The sequence below is a fragment of the Ursus arctos genome, unplaced genomic scaffold, assembly GCF_023065955.2.
Source record: "Ursus arctos isolate Adak ecotype North America unplaced genomic scaffold, UrsArc2.0 scaffold_3, whole genome shotgun sequence".
NCBI lineage: Eukaryota > Metazoa > Chordata > Mammalia > Carnivora > Ursidae > Ursus > Ursus arctos.
The window spans coordinates 85721030-85748080 of record NW_026622985.1 but is presented as its reverse complement, the minus strand read 5'-3'; positions in this window follow the sequence as shown (position 1 = coordinate 85748080).

Below are 27051 nucleotides of genomic sequence, written 5' to 3'. Positions count from 1 at the left end.
TTCACAAGACAGGGAGAAATGATGACCTTCGAGCCTTGGTGAAGTAGAATCATTCTCTCCTTTATTTTCCCTCTGAAGAAGGGATACCCCACATTACTTATCGCTTTTTGGATCTGTTTTGTCAAGTCCAAAGATCTATATAAATGAATGATATTATTATATTCATAATCATTAATATTATGTCACTGTGTAAATCCTTAGTTTTTCTTTAGATAGGTTCATGTTATACCAAGAGAAAACATGGTAAACTTCTTGAGGCCTAACAGCCTAATCTATTTCCATTGATTTAATCTTAAGACATACCAGTTTCTACTCTTTTTATTTGTACTCCGTTGAACGGAAAGCAAATATGCAAGACCATAGTTTGTATAGATTCTGCCTTTAAAGGACTCACAAGCCAGGAAATTTATTATAGCTATGAACTTATGCTCAGGATGACATGAGAGTCAAAAAAGTGGAGTTTCTTCCTTCCTCGGGGAATATATTGTTCCCTTGGTCTAGGGGCACATTCAGCCTACTCTCTGCCTGGAGAACTCCTGGATATCCTTTACAGCTCAGCTTAGATGGCACTTCCCCAAAGAAACTTTCTCACTTCCATCATTTCAGGTAAAGGCTACCTGTGGATGCTCCCTTTCACAGTACTTACAACATGAAAATAAACTAATTTATGATTATCTGTTTGATGTATTTATCCCCCACTAGACTGTGATTGTCTGCCTCACTGTTATATGCCTAGCATACAGAAAAGGTGAAACTATGTATTTGGGACATCTTAAAGGATAAGTGGACTTCAGCAAACAAGCATGGAAGCCAAAGAAGGAATGGCTTTCCAGAAAGAGAAAAAAAAGAGATAAATGATAGAATTAGAAAAACAGGCAGAAATCAGATAATGAAGAGGTGACATGCCAAGGAATTCAAACATAATCCTATATGTACTGGGCAGCCACTGAAGACATAGCAAAAAAATGTGATGTTATACATATTTTAGAAATATGGCTTTGGCAGTAGTGAGGGCAAGAAAAGATTTCAGTCAAAGAACTCAGTGAGAACGTTACTAAGAGACGTTGAGGGTCTAAATCAAGGTAGGACCTGAAAATGCAGAGGAAAGGATGGATTTGAAGGACATTAGGAAAGCAGGGTTGATAGTTATTTGCAATCTTTTAGATGCAGTTGAGAAGGAAATGGAGGGGTTATGGATGACACCTGGGATCTTGGTTGGGCAACCTGAGATATGTACAGTACCCTAACACTAATCAATATTTCAAATAGGAAGTTAGTTTTGGGTCAAAGACAATAGTCGTAATTTTGCATTTACTGAGTCTGAGGTGCCTGTGGGGCTTCCAGTAAGGAGGTCAATAATCCAACTGAATAAATGGATTGAAGGCTCAGGAGAGAGGAGTGGGCTGAAGCTGGAGGTTTGGGGCTCTCAACAAATGAGTGGGGATTGACATGAGAGAAGAAAAGAGAGACGGGGAGCAGGGGTAGAATAAAAAGAAAAGGGAGCAGGGTGCAGAGCCCTAAGGAGCACTAGCTCTTAAACTCTCTTGCCCCTTCTATCCAGGACACCATTTGCCATCCTCCACTGGCTCAGTGCTCCAGCCTTATGAGACCCCTCCCTCATCCCAGGCCCCTGTTCCAGGCCTTCATTATCCTTACCAACAGCCCAGCACTCATACCTTCCATAGAGAAATAAAATTCCAATTCTCAAGGCCTCTGGCAAAGTGAGAAAAAGCAACACTGTAACTCTCAAGATGGTGGTATGAACACAAACAACATGGCTGTGCTGGTTTGCTGGGGCTGATGTAACAAAACACTACAAGCTTAGTGCCTTAGCCAACAGAATACCTTTGTCTCACAGTCCTGGAGGCTAGAAGTCCAAGATCAAGGTGTTAGCAGGGTTGATTCTCTCTGTGGGCTGTGAGGAAGAACCTGTTCCATGCACCTCCCCTCGCTCTGGTGGTTTCTGGCAAACTTCTGTCTTCCTTGGCTTGCAGACACATCACCCTGATCTCCACTTTTGTGCTCCCAGGGCACTCTCCCTGCATGCACGTGGTTGTATCCAAATCTCCCCTTTTTAGCAGGACACCAGTCATATTGAATTAGGTCCTACCCTAACGACGCCATCTTAAATTTACTAATTACCTCAGCAACAACTTAATTTCTAAAAAACATCATATTCTAAGGTACTGGAAGTTAAGATTTCAAAATAGGAATTTTGAAGGAACACAATTTAAGCCATAACAACCGCAGAACACCATCCGTTTGTTTTTTTTAGATGGCAGAGAAGCTATTTCTTTCATAAAGTGATATATGAGAAAGTGCTCTAGGAACTGGAAAATTAAGCTAAAGGTACTAGAGTTATTACTTTTGATAAGTCATTAGTAATTTACATAAAAACCATTGCAAAATTGTTAAGGGTGAAGCAAAGGGCCCTTCCTAATCCAAATGCTGAGTGTATGGACACCATGATATGGTATGATCACCAGGTCAAGTTTTTAGTCCTTCCTATGCAACAAAGACGTGGGATCAGACTTCTGGTAGCTGTTCTATCACTATTTCTAGACTTTGTGACTGTCCGCATTGTCACGGCCATGGGTTTTGTAATGGCTTTGTGTAAAAAGAACATATTCATCTCTGATGATTTAAAACATAACTGTTAGGATTGTGGCCATCAGTCCTGGACTAGTTTGATTGAGGCATCAGATCAGGCCAGTGGTCCCAGAAATCATGAGGTCTGCTTGGCATCCCGCAGCAACTGCCTTTCAGTGGCGGTCATTTCAGAGATCATGGTGTGACAGGTGCAGGCACATCCCAGGGTTCCTGCCAATCCCATGCTCACCAGCCCAACTGCTCCATGTTTCTGAATTATCACTTTTAATGAAACCCTGCCTTATGCTTTTTATTGGCTTCCAAGCTTCTTCCCAGTATCTTAGGACTGAACTTGCAGATACCAGCATAACTCTGAATCCCATTCCCCACCTGAGAAAAGGGATCAAAGCTTAGACTTCCTTTTGATCTATATGGCACAATGCTATACTCAGAACCCTCGAACTGATGATATTTTGCTCCAGTTTCTTCGAGGATATTTTCATCGAGAAGTTTTGCCAAACAGAATCACAGAAAACCTTTTACTCGTATGCACCTTTGCCCTTCCTCCTGCTCCAAAACCTATACCCACACATCTAATTTCTCCCTCACAATATAATGATAAACATCTATATAGCCCCTTGCATGACCCGATGTGAGATTATAATCCCTCTTAGTCCCATGAGGTAGCTATGGCCCCTGGGAGCCTCCATCCAGTTGAATGGAGGGCCACAAAGAAGGCTTTCAATACTGGGGCGTTTTTATTTATTGTTTATTATATTGGGACAGACTCAAATCAGTTAATTTGTCAGCCTCAATCTAATTGGGTGGGAACCAGAAATTTTCTTGCCTTAATTTAAATTCCTTCCCCTTCTTCCTTCTCAAGCTAATTCTAAACTTCATTCAGACTCTCCCAGTAGTCTGTAGAAAATGGCCCTATATCAGAATTCCTACCTTGCTAGTCACAAAACAGGGACAGTGAGTACTTTGGCATAATATCTACTCCTCAACCCAGAGCCAATGATGCTCTATGAAATTTTAAGTGCAGAATTCTTAAAATTAAGTTGCTGCCAGACCAGAGAGGACATATATTGTGAATTACTGAAGAGAAAAATTACAAAGGGTTTGGGTTGGCTGCATTCAGCTGGGTTGATAGCTATGGGGCAGAGAAAGAAAAGCAAGGAAGTGGTGTGATAGAAAATGAAAATCCACTTTTATAGAAAATTAGGAGGTCGGGGACATGGGTGAGGAGTGGCTGAAAACCCCCCAGTGTCCAGGATGACCTAACGGAGTGAGTCGGGTCTTAGGGGCACAAAGGGATGAAATGGGGAAAGGAATAAAAGCATTCCTAGGAGTGCAGTGGCTGATCTGTGAGGACCATCTGCGAGGTCATCACGTCCTCCAACCAAAAGTCAACGGAAATAGCTAAATTCCAAAGGCTGACTAGAGGCGACAAGGCCAATGCCACAAAAAAGGGCTTGGAGAAAGACAGAGCAATAATGAGAGGGAGATGTTGAGAGGGACTCCAGTGTTTCGGAACCAGCCAGGATTTGTAGAAACTGGGAGAATTGGGTCTCTCTCCCCTGGGAGGCCCCTCACTCACACTGCCACTGCCTCCTCCTGCTGTCATGGCTCCCACACCTGGAGGAACATTCAGGGTCACTCTTGTTAAGGAGCACCTTTCTGCCCGGGTCTGTAGCCAGTTTTTGTATCATCTGAATATAAAAATCAGATTTTTCTATGGATGAGGCCAAGATGTCAAAAATAGGCTTTTACTCCCCAAGGCTCTTGCAACAGGCTGTTTAGTGGCTCCATTTTCACTCCTGCGATGTTCTCATCCCTTCTTCATTTGGGCTTGAATCCTGTGAAATCCCTTTTCAACCTCCGCAGGAGAGGAATCCACATGGTTAGCTGCTCTTCACTTGAAGCTTCTCAGAAGAGGAATCAAACCAGTGGGCGAAGGGAAGCACTCCGTAATGTGAACGTGTGCTTCTTACTCACCTTGACTCTCTACAGCATTTATCATCCATCTGACAGTGAGAGCCTGAACCAATGCCTAGGTTTGCACTTGGCTCGTTTAAATGTGCTCATCTGTACAGGAGGGGGTCAGGTGGGGCTGCTTCTAAAGGCAAGGAGAACCCAGAGGTAAAATCTATGACCTTGAAAGTCCCTCCCACAGCCTCCGTTTCCTCCTTTTGATTCACGGGATAATGGCAGCAAAGCGTCAATCCGGGATCTTTTAAAAACGGGGCAAAAGTGTTGCATTTTTATTTGGTCTTGGATAGATTAAATACAGTTGAAATGAATCAAAAAATAGCAGACAGTAAAAGCGTCTCCAGAGAGTTTTCCTTTTCTCTAAATTAAAAAGTGCAGAAGGATTGAAAGCTTGAGCTCTGTGGTGCAACATAGATGCTATTGACCAATAAATCAAAAAGGGAAAGGATGTCCAGAAAATGCAGATGTAAGCGATTTGACCATCCAGGATGAAATGCTGCCAAAAACAGTGTCATCAGACATGGCCCGGCTCCCTGCTCAAACTGCTTGTTCGCCTGTTTTCTCTGTCCGTGGGCTCAGTACTGCCTACCCGCTGGCCTCATCCTGCTCCACTGCAGAGAGCAAGTGATAGAGGACTTATCAAGCTCATGATATGTGTTAGCAAGCTCCTTTTTTTTTTTTTTCTGTTTTGCTCTGTATGTTCTAATTCTATCTGCTGTCCAGGCATTGAGTCTGGGCACTGATTTCATCTAGTGGACCCTGTGGGCCAGTGTTCTGGCCTTTGCCATTCAACTTGTCTATGTTCTATTTCCCAGGTTCCAGCATCCCAGGGTTGCTCCTCCAGACTCCGACGGGGGCTGAACTCCTTTGGCCTTTATTTCTTCCGTGCTCCTCCTTGTCCTTGCTAAGGTCCTACACTTGGTGTGCTGCCATGGTACATGGACTTCTTGACTTCTCTAGACCTCGGTATCTGTCAGAGCCTTCCGCCCAGATAATTGTCAGGCCCGACACTGATGCTATTCTGATCCGTGTGGTGATATACATAAAGAAAAGGATTTAGGGGGCATGAGAGAATTACGTATTACTGTGGGTTTATGGATATTTGCTAAGAGCTAGAAATAGATGTAAGTGCAAACCCATATGGATATTCTCTGCTATATTAAGGGAGAAGATGGCTTCCATTAGGCAAATCTGAATAATAACCGGAGGGAGTTAAGATATGAAGTAGGAAATGGGTAGTAAGCAGTCTGAGGACAATAATTAATGAGTATTAAACAGGAGCTGGGTCAGTTTTCTTAAAAAATTTACTCCACACAATGAAATATTCCACGATAGAGATTTTAAATTGCTTTGCCAAAGAATAATACTACTAATAATAATTGAGGATATAAATAAATTCAAGAGACAAACCTTTAGGGCAATGACTCTAGAATAAAATCTAAAGGATACACAAAAACTTGCCCATGGCAGTATGGCCAGAGTCAACTTAAGCCTGTTGTTCCTTCTCCGAACTGTCATCCAATGCCACCGTCCAAAGGCACAGGATGGTTAGGAGGTTCCATTGTATTGCACCTCATCACTGACCTTATCCCCCCTTCCCCTTCCCATGCATTAGCGGGGAACTCAGGGCTTAGAGGAAATGGGCAGCCTCATCCATTGGTGAATAAACTCGGAGCCAATGACCTACTAGCTCAGAAGTTTTTTCCCAGACTGATGGAAATCCTGTTTCTGTCACAGACTGATAAATTAGCATAGGAGAGAGATTACATAGCTATGCTTAAGGAGCTATCAGGAGACCTGAAAGCTGTATCAGAATATGCTTCCTGTCATCAGTAAAACTCTTCCAGGCAGGAAAGTATAACATTATTAAAAGTCCTAATGAAAACCATGATCATCTAGAGGTGAGTATGCACTAAAAAGCTATGTTCTTAAACCTGACCCCAGAAAACCATTGATAACCAAGTAGTTATAAAATATTTTGCTAATCGGCTAATGCAACAGACTTTTTAAAAAAGCTAAGAATGCAAATGCAAAACATAGTTATGAGCTGGCTGGAGGGAAACCCCAAATACAAGTGACTTACACCTGTAAATTCAGACCTGAAAAGAGACTCTGATGCCAACTGCCCATGTTTTTAAAAAAAGTCACTGGTCTTTTTGTCAACAGAAAAACAGAAAAGGGAAGACAGCAGACAGAAGGAGACACTGAGGATGATTCAAACAATTCACTGATGGTAAGTGGAGGAGAGAAGCGCCAGCCTGGGCAACCAGCTCCAGTCATCAGGCTAACTCACAGAGCTCTGTTCCCTCTTATCCAGGAAGTATTTTACACTAAGATAGGTTTTTACAGCCGGGGTCCATTACTAGCTAATCTAAAATTTTAATTAAAAGAAAAACTAACATTTTCTTATCAGTGACCCCCTTTGAAAATCTGATAAATTCCTGGACTTTTACAAATTCTAGGGGATCCATGGAGCAACGCCAAACTCACAAATCCACAAGTCATATAATTAAAAACCCCTGCATTCAACTAATTAAAAAAAGGAGAGAGATGAGTGTAGAGGAAATCACCTGCTTGTGAACATTGCAAAGGACATAAATAAGAACAGAGAATGAAGTCCTGAGAGCCATAGTGCGAATGTGCAGATAGGCTAGGCAGGCAAGATGCTATCATCACAGGTCAGATATGATCTTTGAAATGATCTTAGGGAATTATCCCATTACAGCAAAATCTACTAAGTGGAACTCTCCAGGTTCCTATGCGTTCCCACTATTTTTTTAAACCTCTCCATCTGATGTATTACTCTCTCAGCTCTGTTTTTTGTTGTTTTTTTTTAAGATTTTATTTATTTGTCAGAGAAAGAAAGACCATAAGCAGGGGCAGAGGGAGAAGCAGGTTCCCCACTGATCAGGGAACCCGATGAGGGACTGGATCCCAGATCCCTTGGGATCATGACCTGAACCGAAGGAGATGCTTAACTGACTGAGCCACCCAGGTGCCCCCTCTCTCGGCTCTGTTATTTCGCTCCCTTCACCTCTGTCAGCTGTGTTCATTCATTCCTCCATTTGCTTCTCTGACCACCGGTGACTCTCCTGACCCGTGAGGTACCTGCGGGAACCCACTGCTATGCAGCTCCAGGCACTTACGTACACCAAGGGCTCGACAAGTTAAGCTACTGAGAAGTTTCCTCAATGTCACAAACTTCAAACTGCAAGACAGGGTCACATACAAAAAATATCCGAGTGAGATCGAACTCTTCAATGTGGAAGCAAGTCATTCATTCAAGTGACAACTACAGAGCTTTCTGTCACAGTTTCAAGGGATTGGCCATGTACCGAGAATGAATGACTGTTCTATGATGATCTGGAAAAGGGCAATTGTAAAGAGAAGTGATCAGAAGGCCAAACAGCTGAGAGAGTAATCAGAGATAGGATGGCTTTCTGGAATAAATACATCACTTAGATTATGTTTAAAGCCCCAGCAGACTCTGAAAATAGCAGCAGCCAAGATCTGAAGGACAGTGTTTTGATATACACAATATGGAACACACATTTGTCACACATCAGTCTTCCCAACCATATCCAGTCCTCCCAGCTGGTGACACAGCCAACAGGGTCATCTTCTACCATAAAGGACTAATACAAATTTTAAAAAGCACTATCCAATTTTTCAAGTACTTTTGAAAGGGCAATGAAAAGTCTTGGCCATTTGCTTATGATTATGCTCAATAAAACCAAAAAGAATGCATCTGAATTGGGTTTTGTCAGGTAGTCGGTGAAGCATGTAAAACACAAAAATGAGGAAAAAATGAAATAAGCAGGCTGGACCAGATTATGTCATTCTCCTGAGTGATTTGGGCTTCAAAGTAAAGAAAACATTTCGAGCACTTACTAAATGTAAGGCGGTGTTCCATGCCACAGGCCAGTAATTTTCAAATCTAACCGGCCACAAAAAATTATCTGGATGAGCTTTCAAAAAATCAGATTCTTCGACTCTCCTTAAAGCTTCTAACTCAGAATCTCTGATCTGGGGCCCGAGACTCTGCATTTTTTAAAGGGCACTTTGGGTGATCCCGATGCAGCTACAGGACCCATAATGTTAATAACACATAGTCCTTGCCCTCATGTATTTGACAGTACCATTTTTGAGAAAATGCATAAGTATAGATAAAACGCAAATGTATCAAGTGTTAAATTACAGCATAGCAACACAAGGGATATCACGATGCAATAAATAATAATTTCCCCTTTTCTCTGTCCTTTGACCAAGAACTGAGAAGTGAAAGTAATGATACACAGACTGAGCAGGATGAGAAAAATCTCCGTTTTACTGAATTACCTCAAATCAAATTTTATGTGATTGTAAAAAAGAAAAAGGAACAAATAAATCATGTGTGAGGAAAGAAAATGCAAGTAAATAAAAAGATTTAGCTGTAGCCAAAATAATTTCTCCCACGGTTTTAAACATGTAAATCATTCCCCAAACTAACAATTAGCACAGAGCTAATAATTAAGCAACATTTGTAATAATAACTAAAGTGCATTAGAAGAACGTGTTAACATCCTTCAAATTTTAACAGCCCCTAAAAAATAATTTTTATTTTAATTTGCCTAACTAATTAAATTGACTACATTTGTCTGGCAGTAATCTAAAAGTCTGGCTGCAAATTATAAACACATTATTGTACGAAAATAAGAGGAAAGAAGAAATATAAGAGCATATAGTTTACAACAAATCAACCAAGTTCTAGACGAAATATATAGGTTTCATATTCTAATCCCTAGTTCTGGTCATTGGCCTTCTGTCTTTGCCCTGAACCTGCTCACGTAGTCCCCAAGTGGAGGGCTCCCCTGGTTATCAGCCCACAGAATTTCCTGAAGTCATCTACCAAAAAGACTTGACTTTTGAGTCACCTAGCCACCCTAGAATTCCCCAGAACCCTGTTAGAACACCCCACCTCTTTATCTTGAACCCTCAAGAATAACTCTCTCTGGGCTTTGATATGTTGATGCTGTACCCTCCTTATGCCCCACAGCCCATGTTCATTTTCATTTAACATGAATTTCACAACATAGACAACATTTCTAACAAGAATTTAATCTGCATTTGGAATGCAATGTATCTAAAAGCACCTTACCAGGATGCCTGGATGGCTCAGTGAGTTAAACATCTGACTCTTGATCTCAGCTCAGGCCATGATTCCAGGGTCATGAGATCCCATCTGGAGTTGGACTCTGTGCTGAGTGTGGAGGCTGCTTGAGATTTTCTCTCTCTCCCTCTGCCCCTCCTCTTGCTCAAACTTGTTCTTGCTCTCTAAAAATAAATAAATAAAAATTTTAAAAAATAAAAAAATAAAAGCATCTTACCATACCAAGCAGATAATTTTGAGATATCAATAAATCAATCATTAATTACATTTGCCCTCTTAATATTAGCCCATCATTACGCTAACTTTAGAAATATAAAAGAATGTAAAGATATGTTATCTGTTCTTTGTAAATTTAAAATGTAAGAAAATCCCATATTTATGCACAAGAAACCATGAGAAGCATTGCAAAAAATGTGGAACAAATGTAAAAGTTACATGTGCCTCCAAATATTACAGAATTCAAAAAAATTTTAAAAGGAAGCCACATCTAAACTTCCTACCTGTAAGCTAATAGAAAGAACACTATACTTGGAGTTTTAAAGAATGGAGCTTCAGCCCTGACTCTGTTCCCCAGCTAAATAGGAGCCCTTACCCCAACAGCTCTATGTCTCAGAGACCCTGCTTCCTAAAAGAGAGATTGAATTAAATCCATGTTCATGACTGGAAGAGGGAGAATCAGAACCACCATGAAGAATTTCTAAAATCACACCATCCATTTCATTGCCTAGAAGAGTCACACATTATCTTCCCTCATACTTTCCCATAAAAACATAGCAGAATATGGGATGTAGCAAATTAATAACTCGAAAAAGCACTCCACGTAACTGTTATCCTTCCTCACCTTCCATTTGAAAGCCACTCACTAATGGTCTCAAGGACTTTCTATTTCTCATATTCTCTGTTCTCAGAAAAATCAGCACCATATGAGAAAATCTTGATCTGTAGTCTTGAAATATGAAAAGACATTAAATAGGCAGAGGCAGTGATATTCAAGTCTTTATGTGCATAAAAATTCAATTTAGTGAGTATTAAGCACCTAATTTGCACCAAGGCAGTCTTGCAGAATCAGTGGTAAACAAATAAACACAAACACAAAGCCAAAGTTCCTGACCTCAGGAACTTTGCCTCCTCTAGTCCTATCCCAAGAGATTCTGATAGAGTTGAGCTTGGGGGTAGATCAGAAAGCTGCATTTAAAGATGCAGACCGATGCAAATGTTCCAAAGACCACACTGAGAAACAATTAAGGAATCAGGTTGCCAGGTCACTGGAACTGGAAGCTTATAGAAATTCGGTGGGCCCTCTTTAGGAATATTATGAGTCCACAGACAGTGACTTCACCGTATACAAGAGTGACTGTTAAGTGCATGAGTATATCCCACTAAACTCACTAAATGTATCCTCCTTTCAACTCCCCCTAAGCTGAGCCCCCAAAATGCCCACTCCAGCACTGCTCGACACCAAAGAAAGCATAACAGAAGGGAAGTCAGAATGGAAAGAGACAATGATCCTAACTGCAGTTAATATTTCTTACTTTTACCAACACATATGACTATGTAACCCATTGTTGGGCTCTTCCCAGAGACTTGGAAGGACCCAGGCAAGTGAGAGGGCTTGAGACTTAAGGTCCATTGTCCTCACTGTAAATCTCCCTATAGTTGGGCTCAGGGGTGGTGGCCAATAGACTAAAGATGGAGGCAAACATGAACCCATGCATGAAGCAGATTGTGCAGAATCTGAGCTTGATTCCAACTCCATATTAAAAGTTTAATAAATATTTTTGATAGATTATCATTAAAGCTTATTTGACATTACCCACTAACAGGGACTCCTAAGAAAAGAGGAGGCAAGGATTATTTTAGATCGTCCTTTAGAGGTGGAAAAAAAAGTATATGTAGTAGTTTGAAATTATATTCAATGTTTCTATTGTTTTTTCTTTCTTCCTTTCTTTCTTTCTTAATAGACTCCACACCCAGAATGGAGCCCAATGCAGGGCATAAATTCACAGCCCCAAGATCAAGATCTGAGCTGAAATCAAGAGTGAGATGCTTAACCCACTGAGCCACGTAGGCGCCCCTCTACTGTTGTTGTTTTGTTTTTTAATATAAACTACATAGGTTAGAGTTGATCATCTCTTGTTGACTTAGGTGGATATATGGATTGTAGAGTGAGAAAGCATTATGGGAGTTGTGAATTTTTTTGAAGATGTTATTTATTTGTCAGAGAGAGAAAGAGAGAGCACAAGCAGGGAGAGGGGCAGAGGGAGAAGTAGGTTCCCCGCTGAGCGGGGAGCCTAATGTGGGACTTGATCCTGGGAACATGACCTGAGGCAGATGCTTAACCGACTGAGCCACCCAGGCACCCCTTATTTATTTATTTTAGAGAGGGAGAGAGAGAGTGTGCACAAGTGGGGGGAGGGGCAGAGGGAGAAGGGGAGAGAGAGTCTTCAGGCAGACTTCCCGCTGAGTGTGGAGCCAGATGCAAGGCTTGATCCCAGGACCCTGAGCTGAAGGCAGACGCTTAACTGACTGAGCCACCCAGGTGCCCAGGAGTTGTGAATTTTAAAGAAGTAAATTCCTTCAAGATTCAAGAAGGTGGGAGCTGCCGCCAACATCTGGGTGTCTGAGCTGACGAAGGACAGGTAGAATGGAGAGGGAGAAGAGCTTGATTAGCCTCACTTCTGGTTTGTGTTCCCTGCCTTGGTCTTTCCCAGCTCCCCATAAGCAGATCAGCAGCCAATCCAGGTGGTTGACTATCACAAGAGCCAACCCTTCTGTGGGGGCAGAGAAGACCAAAGTCAGACTCTAAAGGATTTTGAAAGGACGTTCAGTTTAGATTTTACTGTAGAGCCCATGGGGGCTGATAGTGATCAACCTGGAGTTGGCAGGGTGGCTCTAGTCATTATGGGGGGGGGGGTGTCAGACCAGCACAGGGCAGCTCATGGAGAGCCTACGAAACAGTCAGGAGTCTGTGGCAGTGACAGTGACTATGAAGATCACAGGCTCTGGAGCTACAAGGGAGGAGGGCAGGTACCAGTGCCTTTCCTCACAGCCCCTGCTCTAGCCTCCCAGGAAAGCACGCACTCTTCTCTTACCACCTTCCTGAGAGAATCACTTCTCCAGGTCCTCAAGAATGACAGTTCTACTCCAGGTTTATTCCCACACCTGCCCAACAAGTCTGATTCATCTGGGAGAGAACCCTGGAGTCAAAGAACTCAAGGACTCTACAAGAGGGTAGGGCCAAACTGGGGGTCTTTCAGTGCCCAACTACTTTTTATCTTCAGTATGATCAATATCCCATAGCAAATGGAGTGCATCTTCTGGGATTGAATTTTTTTCTACATTCCAACAATATAAAACAATCTAAGCAACTCCAAACTTCAATGCCAGCCTTACCTCAGCCTGTCTGGATTTCTTCCTCCACCTCAGACTTCCCCCAGGCAATTTCCTGTCAGAATAGACAAGCTTCAGGACTCCCCTTAATGTACCTAGCGGTTAGAGATTAAGAACTGTCTTCTCTGCCTGATTAATTTTCCAAAGAGACTAAGCTACTTGTTGCAGAACCATCTCGCTCCAGACCAAGAGCTAAAAAGACCCATCTAGATCACAAAGGATCAGGGAGCCAGAAAGCCATGCTCTCTGGTGTACAGATTAATGTAAAAAAAAAAAAAAAGAAAAGAAAAGAAAGAAAGAAAGAAACAGGTCAGGCTGCACCTACCTTCCAAAAAGTTTTGCACAACAATTAGGAGGATGAGGAAGAAGGATATTTTCTGATAAAATAGAAATATTTCCTCTAACATTTTCACAAAAAAACAAAGTGAGTCTCTGTACTTTTTGTTCTAGAAAAAGTAGATAGATGATAGATAGATAGATAGATAGATAGATAGATAGATAGATAGATATGGAGAATCTCATGTCTGGTCACTTTGAAGAAAATACTAAGGTCCAGAGAGGTTGAGTGACTAACTCAAGATCACACAGCAGCTCATCAGGCACAGAATCTTTATCTTCTTACTGCCAAGCCCGTTTTCTTGCAACTACACCAAGCTTCTCCCTTACACAATGGAGAGAGGTAGGCTAGGGAACAGTTAAGAATCAGATTTACTGTGCTCATATTCCAACTCTGATGCTAGGTGAAACCCCAGACAACTTATTTAACCTCTCCATGCGTTATGTCCTCATCTGAGTAACAGGAATAATCATGTTATCTATTTTATAGGACTGTTGTGAAAAATAGAATAATATATGTTAAGGACTGGCATATGTAGGTGTGCTATCAATGTAACAGAACCAATATTATCATTCGGACTGTACAATTGAAGCAGTCGTGGATATGTGATTCCTGGATGGCCTATTTCCACTGAATTTGTAGGTTAAAACATAAATGAACAATTTTAAAAAACCCTAAATGAGTCTATAAGGTGGTACAATGTGCAAACAATTTCCATAACTTTAAGAATGATGCCTGAATGTATGTCCTTTCTCTGCCTTTTAGATACACTTTTCTGCCTTCTCCTTAAACATACTTTAAGAATGGAGCTGCCCCAAGGTTTTCCAGAGTAAGCAGGTACAAAACTTATATAAGGATCACTACCTTAAATTCACTTCACCAAATACACCATGCTCTGCTCTTCACATTAATTCCCGGATTTTATTATATTAGATGCTATGATGCCCCTGTATTTGAACCTGGACAAATACAACCACTGATCTTTACTACAAAACAGTACTCTTCTTTCTCTTTTCCCACCAGCTCTCTCAGAATACAGTAACCAAACCATAATAAGATCCTTCTTCCCAACTCTTATATTTGAATTACCAAATTGTCCTTTTAGGACAGTGGTTTTCAAAACTTGGCTTGGCTGCATATCAGAATCACATGAAGAACTTTAGAAAGTACTGATGCCTCCGTGCCAACCCTGGAGAGTGTGAGTCACTTGATCTGGGCTGCAGCCTGGGCACTGGGATTTTTCAAAGCTTCCCAAGGGACTCTAATGTACAGCGCAGGTTGAGAACCTCTGACAGAGGAGTCTCGTGGGGCTCCAGAGACTTAGAAGGCTGGGACTGGAGGGACCCCACTCAAGCATCCGCCCCTCTGGGAGGCCTCCCAAAACTTCCCATGGTTTGTTGACCATATCTCACTCTCTCTATTCCTTACAGTACCTCCTTTATAGCAACTCTTGTGTTGATTTGCATTGGTTTGTTTCCATGAGCCGCCCTCAGTTCTTCACCACGAGCTCCTGAAAGCAGGGACCATTTCTCTCTCATCCCCAACACCTCCAATGGAAGCTGGATAAGGGGCTCCATGGACGTTTGTTGCATCAAACTGAAAGTGTTTATGCTTTCTTACTCCCTCATCAAAGTAACCAGGCTAGAGCCACTCCTTTCAGAAAGCCAGGACTATGATGCTACAAGAGAGCCCTTGACGGGCACCCCCAAAAGCATCCCGTGAATGAACCTGCCCCTCGTCAATAAGTCAGAGTCAGGTGTGGCAGCTCTGGTGCTGACAGTTTATAACTCGCAAAGTCTGGAGGCTCCTGGAGTGTGAATATAATTAAAGCCTCTGCATATTACCTCTTCCATTGTGCCCGGTGCTGGTCCCCGCTGGTTGTTCAGATAAGACAAGACTGATGAATGTGAATATGTCTGAAGTTAAAGCAGGCAGGAGATAATGAAAAAGGCTGATTGGAAAGTCCTTATCAACTAAAGAGAGTTCTGAGATATACAGAGCATGAGGACTACACGCAGACCTGTCTTCCAAAGTCAAGAAGTATAACTGCAGCTGCGGCCAACTCCACAGCCTTCTCCCCGCGGACAAGTGGGGGAGCAGTGCTACTTACGCACAACTCCAGGGGGAATAATATTCTACAGGAATGGTGTCCTCTGAAGTTGTGTGACTCAGCTGCCCTTAAGTTCCCTGTGGTGGGAAGATTCACAGCACATGTAACACAAGGATGCTTCCTCTACGAATAAGCTTCAAAGCAACCAAAATCACTTACAGTAATAATTACAACATTTTACAACAGGATCCTTCCTGGTTCTTGCTCTGGGAACTCACTTCTCCATTCAGATCACATCATCAATTTCTGAGAACCTCTGGTTCTCAGTCCTGCTCCAAGCTTCTCTTGCTTCTCATCCCCAAGCTCTACCACTAACTTTGCATCGTGGAGAGTGTAAAACCACTGGAAAATGTAGTGGAGTTCTACTTCGCAAATATTGACTGCTGTCTTTATTCTTTGTTTTTGTTGTTATCTTGCTGTGATGAAACTAGGCTTGAGCCTCAACTTCCATCCCATTGCTGCCATGACAGAGCCTGGCTCTCTCTTTAATGTATCCGTCCACTCTTAGACCAAATTCCCACTGTCCAAAGCCTCCTCTCGTAGTAGTATGGTGTAGTGATGAAGGTGATTGGTCTTGGCACTGGACTGTCTGGGTTCAAATCTCAGATTCACTACTCATAAGCATTGACACCTTTGGCGAGTAGCCATGTTTCCATATTCTCACTGGTAATATGTAGGTGATAACAATAGTATCTACCTCATAAGATTGTTATGAGGATTAAATATTTTACCTTGTAGACCAGAACCTTATACATACATATCAATACTTTTCCCATGCCTGAGGTTTGGTGAGATTGACTTAGCCAGAATCACACTCATAGGCCAAGCAAACACCTAATCATCCCTCTTTACCAACAGCGGCAAATTCCTTCCTTGTCTTTCTTCTTCCAGCCTAGAACTTACAACATTCTAATTTTATCTTCTTTGTTGATTAAATTTACTTAAAATTGAGATTATTTCTTAATGTTATCTTCCTGCCATTAAAAAATGTCCACTGTATCCCTCTGTGGATCACGGTTGGTGGACACTTTCTCTACTGTCAGATTTCCAGTTCACCCTTTCAGCTTCCATTATATTCTCATTGGCTTCTTCCTTCAGTGACAACCTGCCAGTACCTACCTGAGCCACAGGTTCCCAACTCCTACCACAGCCAGGAAATGATTGTTTCCCTTTATAATGTTTTATCCATGCTTTTGAAATCTGAACTGACTTTTGAAAAGCCATCATGACCATACCTTAAAAAAATTCTTAAAACTATCCATTTATATTTTCACAGAGAACTCCAGGTAGTTCTCACACTTAAAATCACTTCTTAGGACATGAGATGTTTTCCCAAACTGGAAATAAGAAGATAAAATTTAGGTGCAAATATGAAAACAAAGAAACTGAACAGGATACTGCCAGATAAGGACAGGAAGGAGGAGTTATACTTTAGATTCCCTCTAAGATGTGGCAACCAAACAGCAACGGGAGGATGATAAGTTCAATATGCTGATGAATGTTACCTCCAAGACCCATCTGACTCTGACTCTGTGCCTCTCCTGCCAGCACATGCTTGGAAGTTATTTCCTGCTTAGTTGCAACTTGAAGTGACTTGCTCCTTTGGGTGGAGAAGATGCAATTTTGAGAGAACACATAACTTCTAAGAGCTTTTCAGAGCAATGAAGCTACTGTGTTTCATCCACAAATGACTCATCTGAAGAGCTTTTAGATCCCAGAATGGCCAGGTCTGTGGTCTAAAAATGTCCCAAAGAATTATTTTTCTCCTTCAGCTTCCTGTCATTGGAACTTCTACCCACTTGTCTCCTGGTGGTGTTTCTCAGGGCTTCACACCTCCTCATGAACACATCCCTATCCCCATGGCTTGGTATACCATAACATAATGCGCAGGGACGGGGGAATGATGGAGACTGCCTGGGAGAAGAACGATCTGGACATGCATCAAAACAAATGAACACATCCTTCTATTCAGTTCAGAACCATGTTTATACTCAACCAATATTTGCCCTTGCCCATGCTCCTGTGACCTGTACCATTGTCTTATAAGGAACTTCTTCATTTTGTAGTAGATGGGGAGTAACTTTGGACCCTGAATTAATCAATCACCCAGATCTGTCAACAAATGCTTCCAATGTACCTCTGTATGTTTCAGTTCATACAGCTTTTTTAAAAAGAAGGACATTTGAGGGGCACCTGGGTGGCTCAGTTGTTAAGTGTCTGCCTCAGTCGTTAAGCATCTGCCTTCAGCTCAAGGCGTGATCCCAGAGACCTGGGATCAAGCCCCACATCAGGCTACTCCGCTGGGAGCCTGCTTCTCCCTCTCCCACTCCCCCTGCTTGTGTTCCCTCTCTCACTGGCTGTCTCTCTGTCAAATAAATAAATAAATAATCTTAAAAAAAATTAAAAAAAAAAAAGAATGAGATTTGAGGGGCACCTGGGTGGCTCAGGTCATGATCCCAGGGTCTTGGGATCGAACCCCACATCAGGCTCCCCGCTCAGTGGGAAGCCTCTTCTCCCTCTCCCACTCCCCCTGCTTGTGTTCCCTCTCTTGCTGTGTCTCTCGCTGTCAAGTAAATAAAATCTTCAAAAAAAAAAAAAAAAAAAGAATGAGATTTGGGTGGATAGTAAGAAAGGTTAGTGTATTTGAACAGGGAGGGAAATAGGCAAGAGCCAAGGTCTAGGATAATTGGAGATTGGGGTCTCATGTCAGATTTGGAAATAAATGTGAAAAAATATAAATGTGGAATGTTGAATACTGTTTTGTATTGAAACAGCACTAAATAGACATTGGGGAAGGATTCCTTAATTAACAAATGAATCTGGAGAGCCGGATGGACAGACTGCATGCCCTGATGGGAAAGCCAGAGCTATGGAGAAGGAGGCAAGCTCTCTGAAATCATGGGAATGGTGTGCGAACACTGTGTAAAACAAGAATGAGTAATTGAGGACAGACTTTAACTGCTTCCTATCGCTACCCCTTCTTAACAAATTACCACAACATGGATGCCCTAAAACAACACACGTTTGTTGTCTTTCATTTCCTGGCGGTCAAAAGGCCAAACCAGATTTCACGCGGCTAAAATCAAGGTGCTGAAGGTCTGCACTCTTTTTGGAGGTTAGAATTTATTTCCTTGTCCTTTCCGGCTTCTAGAAACCCCTGGCATTCCTTGGCTTGTGGTCTTTTCCTCCATCTTCAAGGCCAGCAACAGCCTTTTGAGGCTCTGTCACAACCTATCACTCTGACAGACTTCGGCCTCCCTCTTCTATGTTTCAGGACCTTTAAAATTACACTGGACCACCCAGCTGATTCAGGGCAACGTCCTTACCTTAAGGTCAGATAATCAGCAGTCTTAATTCTATCTGCTACTATAAGTCCCCTTTTCCATGCAAGGTAACATATTCATGGGATCTGGGAATTAGAATGGGGACGTCTTTGGCAGGGGGCATTATTCCACCTACCACAACAACCTTTAAAAAAACATTAAGAGAATGATGACTGAGAGAAGAAAATCCATATGTGGAGAGGAGATGTAGCTCAAGAGTTAGTTTAAATTAGGAATTACAAGTTGAAACAACTTTAAGACTAGTTCTCTAGAGGAACTGTATCAGACCACATGTTATGTTCTAACTCAGGATTATTTGTAATGTTGCAGGGGTGGGACAGAAGTTTTGTTACCTTTGTCCATGTCTCCGTATTAATTGGAAGAAAATTCTTGAACAAAGATTACTAATCCACTCATCACTCAAGGAATAATTCAAGCACTGCTTTCCTGTGAAGCTCTCCCTACTCCACAGGCAGAATTTATTTCTCTTCCTTGGATCACTGTCCCTGGTGCTTTCCTTTCCAACAGTACTTATCATTCTGTAATGTAATTTCCTGTTTTCATGCCTGTCTCCCTACTGGATGATGAGGTCCTTTTGAGGACAGAGACCATGACTTATACATCTTTGTATTCTAAGCACCTAGCAAGGTGCCTAGCATTAGAAAGGCATTCAACATGTTTATTGAATGAAAACCTGTGGGTGAATTAAGAGGATTCTGAACTACTTCCATCCTTAGGGGAAGGTGAGAGGGTGGTATTTGGGATTGAACACTAGATGATAACTTTAAAAATGAGAATAATATAAACAAAATTTCTAAGTCTTGAGGATGCATCTGAGAGGAAACTGAGAGGAATTAAGAAATGAAGAAATTTTCCTCTGATCCTCTGCAGATTGAAAAAGCAAGGTCAAAATGCAGACAAGAAAATTTACCTGCCATGACTTTATACATTCTGGACCACACTTAGCATACAAATGAATGTTGAAAAAAAGACAAAACAAAACACCAAAACTACAGTTCTGGGAAGAAAAGTAGGATGTTGTACAATTTTTAAGCAGCCAAAACTCTCAGTCAGTTGATGATAGATGTTAGAAAAATGTTCTTCACACACAATTTTTTCCACATTACTGTCTGAATAGTGTTAACACGAGCTACCTAGGAAGAAGAGCAATTTCTAAACTGCTTCCATCATCCCTGGAAATACAAGATTGATTTGAAGTTTCATTGATTCACACTTAATTTAGGGGGAAAAGGAAATGAAAACTCTGACCCAGCTCTCTGCAAGAAGAAATGGAAGAGAGGAGTCGAGTAAAACGAGAAGATGGACTATAACAGAATAAATATTCAAAGTTTCTTTCCCTTGCACTAACCTTCACCAAAATCCTTCTTCACCCATCAAGCATGTGGTTATTCTATTTTATATGTATTAGTCACTAAAAAGAGAAAACATTAGGTAATGGTTAAATGAATCTAAACCTCAACACTAATAAAGACTGGTATGATAATTTGACAATATTATTCTTTCTCAGTAATACTGAAATTTCTTGGATGCTATACTTGACTTGCTCTTCTCCTCCCTGCTCCGCACTCTATTCCCATAAACACATGGTTTCACCATCTGTAGGCTCATGGAACCCCAACCTGTTTTTCCTGTTCCCCCTATTCATTTACACTTCCTAATTATCTGTTGTTCCTTAGGTATGAGGAGGAAAATGGAGATCTACTAACTCTTTGCCAAAAAAAGGAGTCTATTAAAGTAATTGATAAGGATACAATGAAGAGGTTGGAGGAGAATCATGAGAAAAATGTCCAGGAAACCACAGAAAAATGTGTTCAAGCAGTCAGTTGACAATAGCAAATACTGCAAAATAAAAAAAATTTTAAAAAAATATGTGCATATATATATTGCCATTGTACACAGCACGAGAAAGAACTAGCTTCTAGAAACATTAGATTTTCCTCCATAAAGTTTATTTTTGTAGAATATAGTCCTCTCTAATACTCCATGGTCACCCCAAATACATAAATTCAAGTGCACGCACACATATACACATACACATACACACACACACACACACACACACACACACACACACGCACACACCCTACATTCCTGTTGATGCCTCAGGAAAAAAGAACTGGAGTCAATTTTGACAAACAATCCAAGAGGTAAGAGGAAAAAACAAAATACAGTTCTTTTTGTTGCTGTTTTCATTTTCATAAAGGTCAATGGACCAGTTGGCTCCATTGATTTGGAAAGAAAAGCAACGAAAGCATTCAACCACAAAGCTAAAGGTTAGGGCATGGTTAATTTACACAACCCTGCCATTTTTAGAGCAAGACAGAAGTGTTTACCAGCTAATCAAAGGTGAACTGTCTTCATCAGGTAAATCTCATTAATTTCAGGTTATCTCAGAATATGAGTTTTACTAAGTTTAAAGACCTAAGGCTATGGATTAGAAGTATTGTGCCAAAAAAAAAAGAGAATAATGGGATATCAGCAATTAATCATTATTTGTGAAGCATTTTACATTCAATTCATCATGAGGTAGGAAAGGTAGTTATTATTATTCTAGTTTCCATATAAAGAGTCTCAGAAGTTATATTACTAGAACCTTCTAGGCAGAGGGATAAAGCTGAACGCAGGTAACATCATGATGACAATAACAACAAAACTAAGAACCTCAGGGGAAGAGCTCTAAATCACTGTCTGTTTTCCTACACATATAAACAAATCTGAGTTGTTGAGAAAATTGGACAGACATGACACTCTGGAAAAAGACTGAGTGCCGTGTGCAAGCTGGCTCACATCGGCCAGCCAGAGCCTAACGTGTGTATTTCAACTCTGTGTTCAGTAACATCATGCTGGGATTTTGAAATCAGTCTTAATGGGAGTATTTTTCTCCTGCTTTATTGAAGTATGACTGACAAATAAAAATTGTATATATTTAAGGTGTACAATGTGATGTTTTGATATATGTATACATTGTGAAATGGTTACAAAAATCAAGCTAATTAAAATATCCATCCCCTCACATAGTTATACCCTTCTGTGTATGTGTGTGTGTGTGTGTGTGTGTGTGTGTGTTTGTGTGTGTGTGTGTTAATACTGGAGATTTACTCTCTTAACACATTTCAAGTACAGAATACATTATTATTAACTATAGTCACTATGCTATACACTAGGTCTTTAGACATACTGAACTTATAACTGGAAGTTTCTACCCTTTGATCAATATCTCCTCCTTTCCCCCACCTCTCACCTCTGGTAACCACCACTCCACTCTCTGTTACTATGAGTTTGACTTCTTTATTTTTAAGATTCCATATCTATGTGAGATCACGCAGTATCTGTCTTTCTGTGTCTGACTTACTGCACTTAGAATAATGTCCTCCAGGTTCATCTATGTTGTCACCAATGGCAGAATTTCCTTCTTTTTTTAGGGTGAATGATATTCCATTCAGTGTGTGTGTGTGTGTGTGTGTGTGTGTGTCTCCCATTTCTTTCCATATCGTGGCCATTATGAATAATCCTGCAATGACCAAGGGAGAACAGGTATTTCTGTACTTTGAAATAGTGATTTTATTTCCTTTGAATATATACCCAAAAGTGGGATTGCTAGATCATACAGTAGTTATATTTTTAATTTTCTGAAATACCTCCATACTGTTTTCAGTAATGGCTGTAACAATTTACATTCCCACCAACAGCATACAAGGGTTCCATTTCTCTACATCCTTGCCAACACTTGTTATCTTTTGACATTTTGAAAGAGCCATCCTAACATCCTAAGTGAGATAATATTTCATTATGGTTTTGATTTGCATTTCCCTGAGTGTTTAGTGGTGTCGAGCATTTTTTATACCTGTTGGCCATCTATCTGTATGTCTTTCTTAGAAAACAGTCTATTTAGTTCCTTTGCCCAATTTTAAACCAGGTTAATTGTTCCTTTCCTATTGAGTTGTATGAGTTCTGTAAATATTTTGGATATAATCTCCTTATCAGATAGTGGTTTGCAACTATTTTCCGCCATTCTGTAGGTTGCCTTTTCATTGTGTTGGTTGTTTCCTTTGCTGTGCTGAAACTCTGTAGTTTGATGTCGTCTCTCTTGTTTCTTTTTTGCTTTTGTTGCCTGTGCTTTTGGTGTTTCCTCACGTTCTGTGCTCCAGGCACCTTAATTTCCTTCAATTTGGTCCAAGTCCTGCCTCATTGTCAAAAGAATCAGCCAAATCAAATTTAATTTCCATGAAAAGATGACTTCCATTTTTCGATTTAAATGAACAAGTCATACACATTGTCTTGAGAACCGTCTCACCCCTGCATACTAAAGTATACAAATAAATCAACTGATCAATCAATAGGTCAATAGATGGATAGAAGACAGGCAATAGGAGAATGAATCTGGCCAGGTGTGTTAACTAGAGAAACCAAGGTGCTCTGAATCCAGCATTCCTTAAGTGAACTTCCTCTGCTTTGTTCTCAAAGAACTTTCCCTTAAGAAAAGACAATAATCAGTGTCCCTTTAAATAATCAACAAGTTTGTTGCTCTCCAGGCTGGCAAGTAGAGGATGACAGTCTGTGAAGAGAGCGCACACATACAAGCACATGGCTGTTACTGAAGGATTCCCCTTCTTCCTCAGTTATGTGGTTTTGTTTTGTTTTTTTCCAAGTAATTTGGTGTATTTTTTTCCAGCATTTCCATATGTGAAAATCGGGAACTGGGCCTATCCATGTCATTTCAATCTTCCATAAGGCCAGACATGTCACCAATTTTATAATAATTAAATGTTGGTGGGGAAATAGAGTATTAGTTATGTAAGCTGCACAGCAAATTATACCAAACTTGATGTCTTTAAGCAGCAGTAAATATTTATCATCTCTCATGATTCCTGGAGGTTGGAAATTCAGGAGAGAGCTGGCTAAGTGGTTCTGGCTCAGGGTTCCCCCCAAGGCTGGATGCCCTTACATTCTTTAGAGGGCCCTTTGTTTCCCCAAATGGTTCTCTGACTTCATTGTGAAAAGCGTGGCAGGTATACTCTCAGCTTCATCTTTACACTGAGTTTTTCTCAGAAGCTTGAATTTTATCTTTGCCCAAAATCTTATTTCTTCATTGTAGGATTTCTGCCATCTGAAGAGGCTAGGAATTTTCAAACTCACCAGGCCCTGCTTCCTTTATGTATAACAACTTTTTTTTTTTTTTTTTTTTTTTTTTTGGCTTGTCTCTCTCCTCTTGCCTTTTCCTGTAAGCCACAGAAGGAAGCACCAGGAAGTACCTTCAACACTCCTTCTGAGATCTCCTGAACTGGATCTACTGCATAAACCAGAACTAGATAACCCAATTCACTATGGTGCATTTTCTGTATTACCACAGGTGATGGTGTTGCTGAACTCCCTGCCATTACTAGACAAGAATTCCCTTTCCTTTAGTTTCCCAAAACAGTTGCCCTCCCGTTCCTTAAAGCCCTCACCAAAAGCCTTCTTGAGGGCATTCCCATTTCTGTAACAGTCTCTTCCAGGAGGCAGTTTGTCTTCCCTCCTCAAAGTCTTTCCAGTATCTGCCTCCCACCCAATCCCAACACCAACCCCACAGACTTAGCTTTTTCTTACAGCAGCACCCCACTACCAAAATCTGTATTAGTTAGCTACCGCTGCATAAAATATCACCCCCAAAAACTAGCGGCTTAAAACAACAATGATCACATATTACCTTTCACAATTTCTGTAGACCAGGAATTCAGAAGCAGCTCAATCGGGTGGTTCTGGCTTAATACCTACGCTAAGGTTGCCATCAGAGGCCAGCCAGGACTGTCATCATCTGAAGGTTTGACCGAGGCTTGAGGGCCGGCTTCCAGTGTGGCTCACTCTCCTACCAGGTCAGTGCTGGCCTTCAGCAAGTCTCAGTTTTTCTCCATGTGGGTCCCTCCGCAGGGCTGGTTGGGTTTTCTCATAGCATGGTACCTGACTTACCCCAGAGTGAGCAGTGCAAGAACCACAGCCAGGGGGGCAGGCACTGTGAGCTTTGTGTGTCCTAGCTTTGGAAGTCACATAGCATCACGTTTGCTACATTCTATTTATTGGAAGGGAGTCCCTAAGTTTGGCCCATAATAGAGGGGAGATGAATTAAATTCCACTTTTTGAGGCAAGGCATATATCCAGGAGTTTATGAACCTATTTTAAAACCACCACTCTTAGAACACTACAATAAACTTATGCTAATACAACTGCACTTCTTACACATTTTTGTTTGAAGAAAAAAGTTGATATTCCTTCAAGAATCTAGAAGACAGAATAAGATTAAGGGGTCAGAAGAATTAGGCTGACTCTCCACCTGCATTTTCTCATCTTCTAACAGAAGGATGGGTGCTGGGATGAGCAGGTCCATGAACACAGAAGGCCAAATTGTCAATCGTACTTGCACAAAATAGAAAGCCGGCTGGATGCCAAGCTCTGCTAACGATTAGCAAGGAATGCCGAAAATGATCTACTGCATCAACCAGATAGATATTTGAGAGGCCCTAATTCCCATTTCCATACGGAGATGCAATGGACTAGCATGACCTATAAATTTACACAGAGAAATCACTTGGTTTTGAGGTCTCTCTAGTCTTCTACCTTTAGTGTAGCTGCAACTCATCAAGCCACAAAATGCAGGTTTACTTAACAAAAAAACTATCCAGACATCCTCACAATATTCCTTAGTTTAGTAATCAGCACATTATAAACTCCTACAAGACCCTCTTTTATCTTCAAACTTATAAAGTCCACCAGTCAATGTTCACAAACTGCTGGCAGTGTCTTGGAAGAAGGAGACTGTCAACCTTATCTTTCTCAGCAGGAACCAAGGAAATTCACAGAGGGGTGATTTGATGGACACCCATCTTCTCACTTGTTTATCCTTCCCATTTAATCATCCTAATTCCATATTCTAAATGGACACTCACCTAAAATTCCTTCTGCTTTATTTACCCTTCCTTCGAGAATTTAACAGGTAAACTTTATAATAATGTTATGATGGAAGTAGATTACAGAAGGGGCCACGGGACCACTTCACTGAGGAACTTGGACCTCTGGGGTGCTTAATCACACACATACTATGATTGTGAGGGATAGTTCCTTGTTCACAAGGCAGCTTATGTGAAGGGCTCTCAGACAGAGAGAGATTTAAATATAATTTTAACTCACTGAAACTACATGTTTACTACTAATTGAGTTTTTGGCTACAGAAATTCACTAGGTACATAGAGTGCCCAGGAAAATTTGTGACACTAACATGTAAAACTTGCTTGAATTGCACCTAATGTATTATTTACCTCTAATCATTTTTGCATTCTTCACCTTCATGTGTTCCCCAATTCTTCACTGTTGTTCATTTCCCCCACTCTCTTTTAAATTCTCTTTGCTGCCACACCTCCACCACCCTGCAATTCACTTTCTGTGCACCAGTCACCTCTGCCTTAAACATCATTAAGATCAGTTTTAAAGTATTAAAATATTCATGAGAATAGAAGTATAATCTCTTTAATACCAAATAAGTCCTCTGACAATGGCCAGGCTTAGGGAAAACATAATTAAGGAGTCAGCTAGAGGAGTTTCTAAGGAAATTAGTTTTAAATGAATGGAAGTAATTAATCAGTAAGAACAAATACCTGATAGAAAGAGAGAGGTTGCCCTAGTGATTGGAAAAGAGCAATTAAGTCAGGATTCAGGATAGTGTCCAATGTGCATACTATGGTGGTAATCTCTCCTCTCTGGCCTTTGAGAAGCTAAATAGAGCATAAAGCAATCTTTCCATGATTCAGATAAATACAGATTAAGCAAGCTGAATAGAGGGTAGCAGCATTGGACAGCCTGTAGAGACTTTGAGTTAAAGGAAAATACTAGGAGCTTTAGCATTGTGAAGGGGTTGCTAGGGGTCTCAGAGCCATGAAGAAGCCTCAAACAAGCAAGAAAATGTTGACAGTACATTGCTAAACTCAAATACAGGTACGGAGCAAGGGCTGGATTAGGTAAATTTGGAAAACAGTAAAAAATTAGTAAAATAATTACCAATTTATGCCAGGTGCATGTTTATTTCAAAACTGTTTTAAGCTATATCATAGTCACGTAAATAAATATTTTAATATTGAGCAAGATTAGGGGTGCAAATCCAATTACCTATGCC